This window comes from Cuculus canorus, chromosome 6 (assembly GCF_017976375.1).
Source record: "Cuculus canorus isolate bCucCan1 chromosome 6, bCucCan1.pri, whole genome shotgun sequence".
In the NCBI taxonomy this organism is placed as follows: Eukaryota; Metazoa; Chordata; class Aves; order Cuculiformes; family Cuculidae; genus Cuculus; species Cuculus canorus.
Window position 1 is genome coordinate 29,439,478 of NC_071406.1, and position 8,090 is coordinate 29,447,567.

Sequence of the window (8,090 nt, forward strand, 5' to 3'; positions counted from 1 at the left end):
GGAAATAGGTAAAGTCTAGAAGTCTGCCAGATAGAGGATTGTGATGGTGGAATGGGAAAGCTACAACGTGTGTATTTCCTTGGTTTTAAACGAGAAGAAGAAGAAAAGGAAGACTACTTCCAGGAGCTGTAGGGAGTCAAGATGCAGTTCTGGAGTATATCTGATGAAGACACCAGGGGAGCGCTTCTGCGCTGCAGGTTTTCTTTGAGACTGATCTTGGAGTGTCTTGGGGATTGTGGTTTCTGCTGGGTGGGAAGCAGGCAGGGGGCTGTGTGCTCCCCACTGCTGCCCCTCAGCACCCTGCTTCGCGCACCACCTCGCTGCTGCTTTGGCTTCGCTGGGGAGCATTGCCAGGCAAATGGATGGAGGTGAGGAAACAGCGACAGATACACTCTGTGAGCAAAAGCCTCCTCGCTGAAGGACTGCAAAGGGTGAAGTCGAGAGAGTGTGAATGGGAGCCGGCCTGGGTAGGGGGCTCCATGTCCACTAGAGCTTCCCAAGAGGAAGTGCCAGTTAATGGTTGGAGGGACAGCTTTGCACCTGCCTGGCCTGAGGAGGAGGTTTGCCGGATTAGGTGAGGGAACCAGCGTGTGTTGCCTGCCCTTGGGGAGGATGTGAGGTAGCAGGCTGGCGGTGTGTTGGAGTAAGGGCTGCTTGGGCTCACCCACTGCTCCTGTCACCCTCTGCCAGGCTCTCAGCAGGTATTCGCTGCCCTGGCCTGCTGCAACGGGGTAGGTTGGAGCTGTGCCTTTCAAATTAACTAGACAGCCTCCAAGAGCCGTGGCTTCATCCTGTACCTGCCTGTGCAGATGATGCTCAGGCAAAAAAAACCAAAAAGCCTGTTGCTGATGAGTGTGGGGGTGACCTGAGCGCCACCACACCTGTGCTTGGGGTGAAAGCTGAGCTGGGGCTGCTGGGCAACTCAGTCTGGTTGTGGGGCAGCCTTGTGTGGGGCAGTGCTGCCCTGCGAGGCTGCGGGACTGGCCAGGTGAGAGCTGGGGATCATAGCCCCTGTGCTGCCCCTCTGAGGGACAGTCTCTCGCCAGGGTGGTGTCAGGGTGCTCTGAGGGGGCTGTGGGGCTGGGAAAGCACCTATGAGGAGAGGGAGCCACCCTGAGGGGGCAGCTGTCTTATGACAGAGGCTGGTGACAGAGCTGCTCTCCTGCAGTAGCAGGTGAGGACACGCCAGGTAAGTCTGTGCTCTTGTTGTCTGTATCCCTGTGGTGTGGGAGTTGCTTCAGCGCGTGTCCCTGCCCGCACCCACAGGTACCATTTCTCACCTCTACAGCCCCATGGCTCCCAGCTGCTGCTGTGTGGGTGCTGCTGTCTGGGATGATCGTTGGAGGCCAGTGGTCCAAGCCGGGGTAAAGCCACAGCTGTCTGCATGGGGCTGGCTGTCAGAGAGGCCTTCAGCCTCCTCCCTGGGAGGAGAGCAGGTGGGTTGGCCGCTGACGTGTGCCTTGCCAGCTCCTCTCTTCCCATCAGCCTCTGGTCACCTTGCTCTGCCTTATGTCTTCTCCACAAAGGTCCTTTTCTTCCCTGTAATTCTCTTCATTTTTGTTTTCACTGGAAAAACACAAAGCTTTCCAAACCTGATATAGACAAATCACTGTTGAATTCATACATTGTTGATCTGGGCGATATGCTTTTGGATGCTGTGGATACTGTGGTGATTGTTCAGGATACAAACATTTCTGTCTAGTGCTAAATCTGTTCTTTTGGTTCATGTGCTTATTTTTGGATTTACATAATATTTTTGTGGTGGGGCAAAGTGTCAGAAGAAATCATAAATAAGATGAAAGTGTTGTGGTTTCATCTAAATGTCATTCTGGGAAAGAGAATTTCCTCTATCTATCTCATAACTTGATGACTCTTCGTTCTTGGTCTTTCTGCCTCTGTTCTGTTTCCTGTTCCACCAAAGTTAATCAAAAACAGTGTTATTTTGAATCTTTATTGTTATGGTCAAAAAGATGCAACAAATGCATCATGAGGACTGAGGTGAACTTCTGAAAGAAAAACTGAGGTAAAATGTTAAGACTTTGATGCAGACAACTGTTAACCTATAATAAATTATCTTGTCCTAAGCAGTGGTACTGCTGCTGTGCCCTGAAGACTGAAGCTCTTGGCTGTCTGTCTAGATTAAATACTAACACTTAACTTAATCTCTTCTGTGGACAAATGATAGGCGGCTATGATACCCGACAGAAGGAAGCTGCAATATGAGACAGGTGAGTTTTGAGCTTAGTGCTGCCTCTGGCCTGCAGGTTAACTTCACACGAGTTTTCTGTCTCTGAAAGTACTACCTGCAGTGTAAGGTCTAACAAAATCCAGCTTTCTGTCTTGAGAAATGCAGACAGGCATGCCTAAACAACCTCAAACCATGTTTATTGTAAATGTACTCTCTATTAGACTTCCTTAAGCATTTTGTGCTTTACAGGCATAGTCTAGATAGGAAAAAAAAAATATATAGCTACAGTGTACATCTGAGAATAGGGTTCGTAATCCTTGACTTTTGATACAAAACAAAAAAAAACCTGCGTATGCTTATTCTAAGTGTAGTTAAAATATTTCTGACTGTTAATGATGCTTGATATATCTTGTTTGGGGCTAATTTCATTATTTCCATTGATTATTAAGACTCACATAACCACTGAAATAATCCCTAAGTAAAAGAATTTTCCAGTCTTTTATCTTACAAGCAAAACCCAAGAGAAGCAGAAAAATAAAGTTAACTAGACCCTCTCTTTCATTCCCTTTTGAAAAATTTGACTATGACATGCTAATCTTTTATATTACCATTGTTGTATCTCCGACTGAAGTACCTAGAAAGATGCGTACAATGATGTTCAATATGCTAAAAGATCTGATTTTTGTTTGTTAACCTTACCTATAACAAAATCTGCCTTGTAGTATTGCCAGTCTTTATTACTGTTCTTTTTCTGCATTTCGGATGCTTGATCTACCTTTGTCAACTTTTGTCTGATGCGCTTCATGACGTTAGTCTCTGCAGCTTCCACATACTACAAAAGTGTCAAAAAGCATGGTATAGGTGATAAGGGGTATAGATTCATCTAGCAAACAGCAAATGCTGAAGTTGTACCAATTAGTTACCTTTGCAAGAGCTGCTGATAAGAGAATATTTGTATCTCTTCAGGATTTGCATACTAGGACTTCGCCCCAACTCCTGCAGTCCACCATTGTACAAGTACTCTAAATGAAATGCGTTCTTGTGCTACCGGGTCTAAAAATTCTGTGTGAAAACCTATCTGAGACATGAAGACAACCTCAAGTTGCTCTGGGTACTCACAGATGGTGAATAGCTGAGGAAAAGAAAAAGGGAACTGTTTTCCTCTATAAATTACAGTTTATTTATGCCGAAAGCTAAACCAGTGTCTGTTGATTGCGTAAAGAATTGCTGTTTGCTCTATGTGGGTGTTGGGGTTTTGACTGTTATCTGCTGCTGATATAACTGCTCCTACTCTTCCTTCTAGTACCATACTGGCTGTTTACTATGCATTGAGACCCTCCTGTTTCACTCTACTGTAAGACCAATTGTTCAACCAGTGGGGGAAAATAGATGGGATCTCAGAACATCCTTTGAGCCAGAACATGTCATCCACTACTACAGCTGTATTTTTTCAGTGCTGCTGACCTATGGAGAGATTATAAGGAAGAATGGTGTTCTACCATTAATCAGTACTGTCTGTATTTATATGAAAATGTGTCACTTAGCAGTTGGCTATATACCATTCCATCTGCAAATGGGTGATTGTTTTGCTACCTTAACTTTATCCTGATGGTATGGAGCAGAAAATCTGTACCACAAGCCAGACAGCACTTACTGTGTTGCATTTGGTGTCTGAACCACGATTGAAATTGGTTTAATGATTTAATAAGTCTTACTAAGGATTAAATAGGAAGGAACTAGCGGACACACATAGTCAAAGGCATTCCAGGAGAAGGAGCAGGAAGTTTTGCTGCCACAGGACTTAGAATATCAAAGCTGCTGCCAACTGTTTTTTTGGGGTGTTTTTTTCCTGCTCTCTCTGTTGGGAAGTATCTTCTCTTGGATACTGCTTTTCAGAGTTACTTGTCTTCACTCCAGATGTTTACTTCTGCATTTCCTGATGACCGGGAGATCTCAAAAGCCTTGATCCATATTGATTTCTATATCCTGTTTTTTAAAATCTAGGAGATAAGAAAAAGCAACAATAAAATAACCATCCAAAATACAGATTTGATTTCATTTTTATTAAAAAAGACTAAAATAAACAGCTTGGGATGGTGTAGAAAACTCTTGAGGTTTGGTTTCACTCCTGCCTTAACCTCTTGCTGTGTTTTGCACATCTGTATGCTCTGAAAGTCTTCAGAATAATTTGTCGGTACTATCTAATGAACAACTCATGTAATTGTAATGGCCTTAGCAGGTAGCTGCTACTCTCTGTGGAGATCACTTGTCTCCTCATTACTGAGGAAAGGAGTCCCATTCTCTCTGATGCTGCAATAAAGATCCAAAGACTAGTTTGCAGGTGCCTTGCATATTTAATAATGGTGAATATTTTAATAATTACAGTTTCATTTCTGTAACACTTATCAGAAGATCTTGAGGTGTTTTAGAAACTCATGATCTGATTTTTATTTTGGGAGTGATGTGAATCCATAGCTTCCAGTGACTTTAGCAGCAGCAGTAAGTGTTTGGTTTCTCTGAAGGTCAAGCTACAAATAATGACATATCACACTTAAATTAACAAGTTCTTTATGAGTGTTTGTGATGTCTTGTTTGGAACGTATTTCCTGAACATGGCTTCAAGAGGTACGGTTGTAAATCAATAGCATAATTGAAAATGAGAGGCTTTTATTTTACTTCTTGTCTTAGGGTGAATTGGCCTAAGAGCAGGAAGTTGATTCTGAGAGGTGTTATCTGAATGTAAAAATTTTATATAAAGAGTTAGCACTATCATCTTGAATTGTTCGTCTTGCAACATTATCAGAGTAGTAAAGAAAGACAAATGATCATTCTGAGCATGGAGTTATAACACTGTTACATTTGGCTTAACCCAAGTTCTGTATAAAACATTTTATTTTACTTACTAGGCTTAGAGAGAAGGCAAAATAAAAATCTTAGCTCGATACTTTAGTTTTATTTTCTTTTTGTTTTAAAAACTGATTCTGCTTAGAATTCATGCGGTAATTCCACTGAAGGCCGCCTCATTGGGTGTAAATGATGAGAGACTTGTCCAGGCCTATATAGAGTTGCAGAGGATAATCTGTGTTTAAGTATGTTTTCTCTCCATGTTTCCAGAGTCCCTGGTGCTTGGCATAACATCACAATGCAGAGGGATCATGAACCTGGTTTGATTGACTGTTTAAGACTCATTTGCAGTTGTCTTGTGTCATCCAAGTAGCACAAAGCCTGCAGAACTTAACTACCTGAATAAGTTTTCTGTGGTGTCACTATGCAGCTTATTTCTAGTATGCGTTTTCTGTGTATCTCATTAGTTTTCCTCTAGATTCTGTCTAGACTGGAGTGTATGGTTATGTGTTTAACTTGAATGGATTGATTTACACTGGAGCAGCAAACTGCATGTAGCTTTTTATTTTTTTCTCAGTCCTTGTTTTAAGAGTTTTCGTCAAAGTGTCTTAGAAGTTGGGTTCCAAGCCCATGACAGGGGAGTTGGAACTAGATGATCTTTAAGGTCCCTTCCAACCCAAACCATTCTATGATTAAGTGCTTAGATGCTGCAGCAGCCAAATGTTTTAACCTGAGGATTCTGACACAGGTCCTGTCTTTGACTGTATAAATAGGAGGTAGTGAATGAATAATTTCTTGCTATGAATACAGGCATCTGTTGGTGGGGTAGGTTGCTGAGAAATCCCACTCTTCATTCTGTTAGAGAACGTGATAGATAACAATGTAATTAAGTTGGCTGACTGAAGTAGAAACAAAGAAATTGGAAACCTAGTCTCAGTTGTGTTTTCAGAAATGAAAGTTGAAGTTTAAACACCTGTTCTTTCTGTGTAAACTTACATCTCTAGTGAAATTTGTTGTATTGTCAAAGCAGGTTTCTGTTAGCGTGATACTGCATTCAGTTTTTCTGTCCACTTGCTTGTCTGGATCTGTAAAAGTGAAGATCAAATCTTGATTAGGTTAGGCCAGGCTCAGATTTGTGCAGAATAGTTTTCCTTGCTGAACATCTGTACTGCAGCTGTGGTTCAGTGCCATTGGTCTCAGTAAAGTAAAGTACCCAAACTATAGCATGAGAGAATAGCTCTAGTTCTAAATTTGACATGGGAGGGGAAAAAAATTATGATTAACTCTCTTACCCTGAGAAGAATCTGGAACTTGCTGTTGCAGTCTCTTCTGGCTGGAGTTACAGTCCAATCAAATGTATTCGTTCTTGATGTGTAGGAACGTAAAAAGAATGATTTAATAAGTCTTACTAAGGATTAAATAGGAAGGAACTAGCGGTCACACATTCAAATTCGTTGGGAATTGAAGGACAGAGAGGGGAAAAAACCCAAAACAACAAATCAACAAAATAACTCTCCAAACTTGAGTTTGAAGTTAAAGACTTTCTAGAGGCTAAAGTGGCAATAGTACAGCCTTGGGTTGGGGAGAGGATTTTAGGTAGTATTTTAGAATTGAGGGTTTAGTGTTCAGTTATATTTCTAAATCCTTGAACCACTTTTGAGCCTTCAAATGGTAAGATAGGTAGAAGGTCTCCTGCAACTTTATATCAGACAGCAGTAGTAAAGGGATTGCTTTTTTAAATTAAAGCTTACAGGTGACCCACGAGCCTGACTAAGGCTGCTGGATCAGTGCTGTGGGGCTGTCAGTTACCAGACCTCAACTGTTGGCTAAATTAGTAGTAAGAAAAGGCAAGGGGATCTGTTAACAGTCATCTCTTTCTCTTCCTGACAAAGCCCCAGGAGACTATTTTCTTGCTAGCATCAACTAAAAGAGATTAAACTGTAGAAGTAAGCAATTATTTAGCAGTAGAAGATTATCCTTCCATTGTATATTTACTGACCGTATAGAATCTTGGAATTGTTTGGGCTGGAAGGGACCTTAAAGATCATCCAGGTCCATCGTTTAGGTCCAACTCCCCTGCCATGGGTAGGGACACCTCGAATACTTGGGAAGCACCTACTGAAAGAATGAACTTGAGGCCTGAAGGAACCAGGATTTTCACTGAGGAAAGCAAACGGCAGAGGTCTTTTGTGGTGTATGATGTTAAGGCGCCAGTAGGGAGAGCCATTGTTTAAAGCGTGTGTGAAAAGCCATAGGAATGGTACAAGTTGCTGTCAGGGCAAAGCACAAAGAACTGCGTTGCTGTGAGAGTTCATAAATTTTTAAGCAGATAAAAACTCTTGTAGAGAAGGATCTTCGCCTCCTAAAGCCCCCCCCCCCCCCATCTACAGAAAGTTGCACAAGGATCACCGAACAGTTCAAGGTTTAAATCGATGCTTCTGCATTTTTATGTTCCCTGTAATGTACAGTGTTAAATGATTTACCTGGGATATGTGCAGGGCTTCTCAAAAGAGCTTATAGAGTGAGGGCAGTCTCATGTGCCATGGGATGTTGGTCAGGAAAGGGCTGAGCGAGATGTGAATTCCAACTCAATATGTACTTAGAAGTCTCAGAACTTATGTCAAATGTGGTGAGGATCAAATTCAACGTAACAGCACAAACCATTCTTCCTGAAGTGCTCAGTTGCTGTTGAGACTTAACAGCATTGTCACCACTGAGGAAAATGGTGCATCCTTAGTGCGTGTGAGTTGGTATCATCCTGTTCTGAGTGTCCTGAGAGCACGCACCAGTCTTATTTTGGCTGTAAGGCTGATATTGCACACCCAAGAAGGAACGTGGCATTCCCAGCTGTTCTGTTACCCAGGACCGTTTGCAAAGCTGAATGTATCTATCTGCTTTTGTTGGGGCATGTGTAGTTGCTTGGCAGCTTCTTGGCCCAAGTGCCAAGACCCCGTAGGACTTCAGAGCTTGAACAAATCTCTACAGAAGACTTGACTGAAGCTGCAACTTCTCACCTTGCTGCATGCTGGGAACTTCCTGAATTCTTGATGTTACGTGT

General features: G+C 42.4%; 1 long non-coding RNA gene across 1 annotated transcript; it reads right to left on the bottom strand.

Annotated features, from left to right (window-relative positions):
* Window positions 1-2,759: 2,759 nt before the first annotated feature.
* LOC128852558 (uncharacterized) lies at window positions 2,760-7,379 on the bottom strand. Its single transcript, XR_008450510.1, has 3 exons — window positions 6,325-7,379; window positions 6,029-6,117; window positions 2,760-4,188 (listed from the first exon to the last, which is right to left on the bottom strand). It is a non-coding gene; the product is annotated as an uncharacterized LOC128852558 (long non-coding RNA).
* Between the last annotated feature and the right edge of the window lie 711 nt (window positions 7,380-8,090).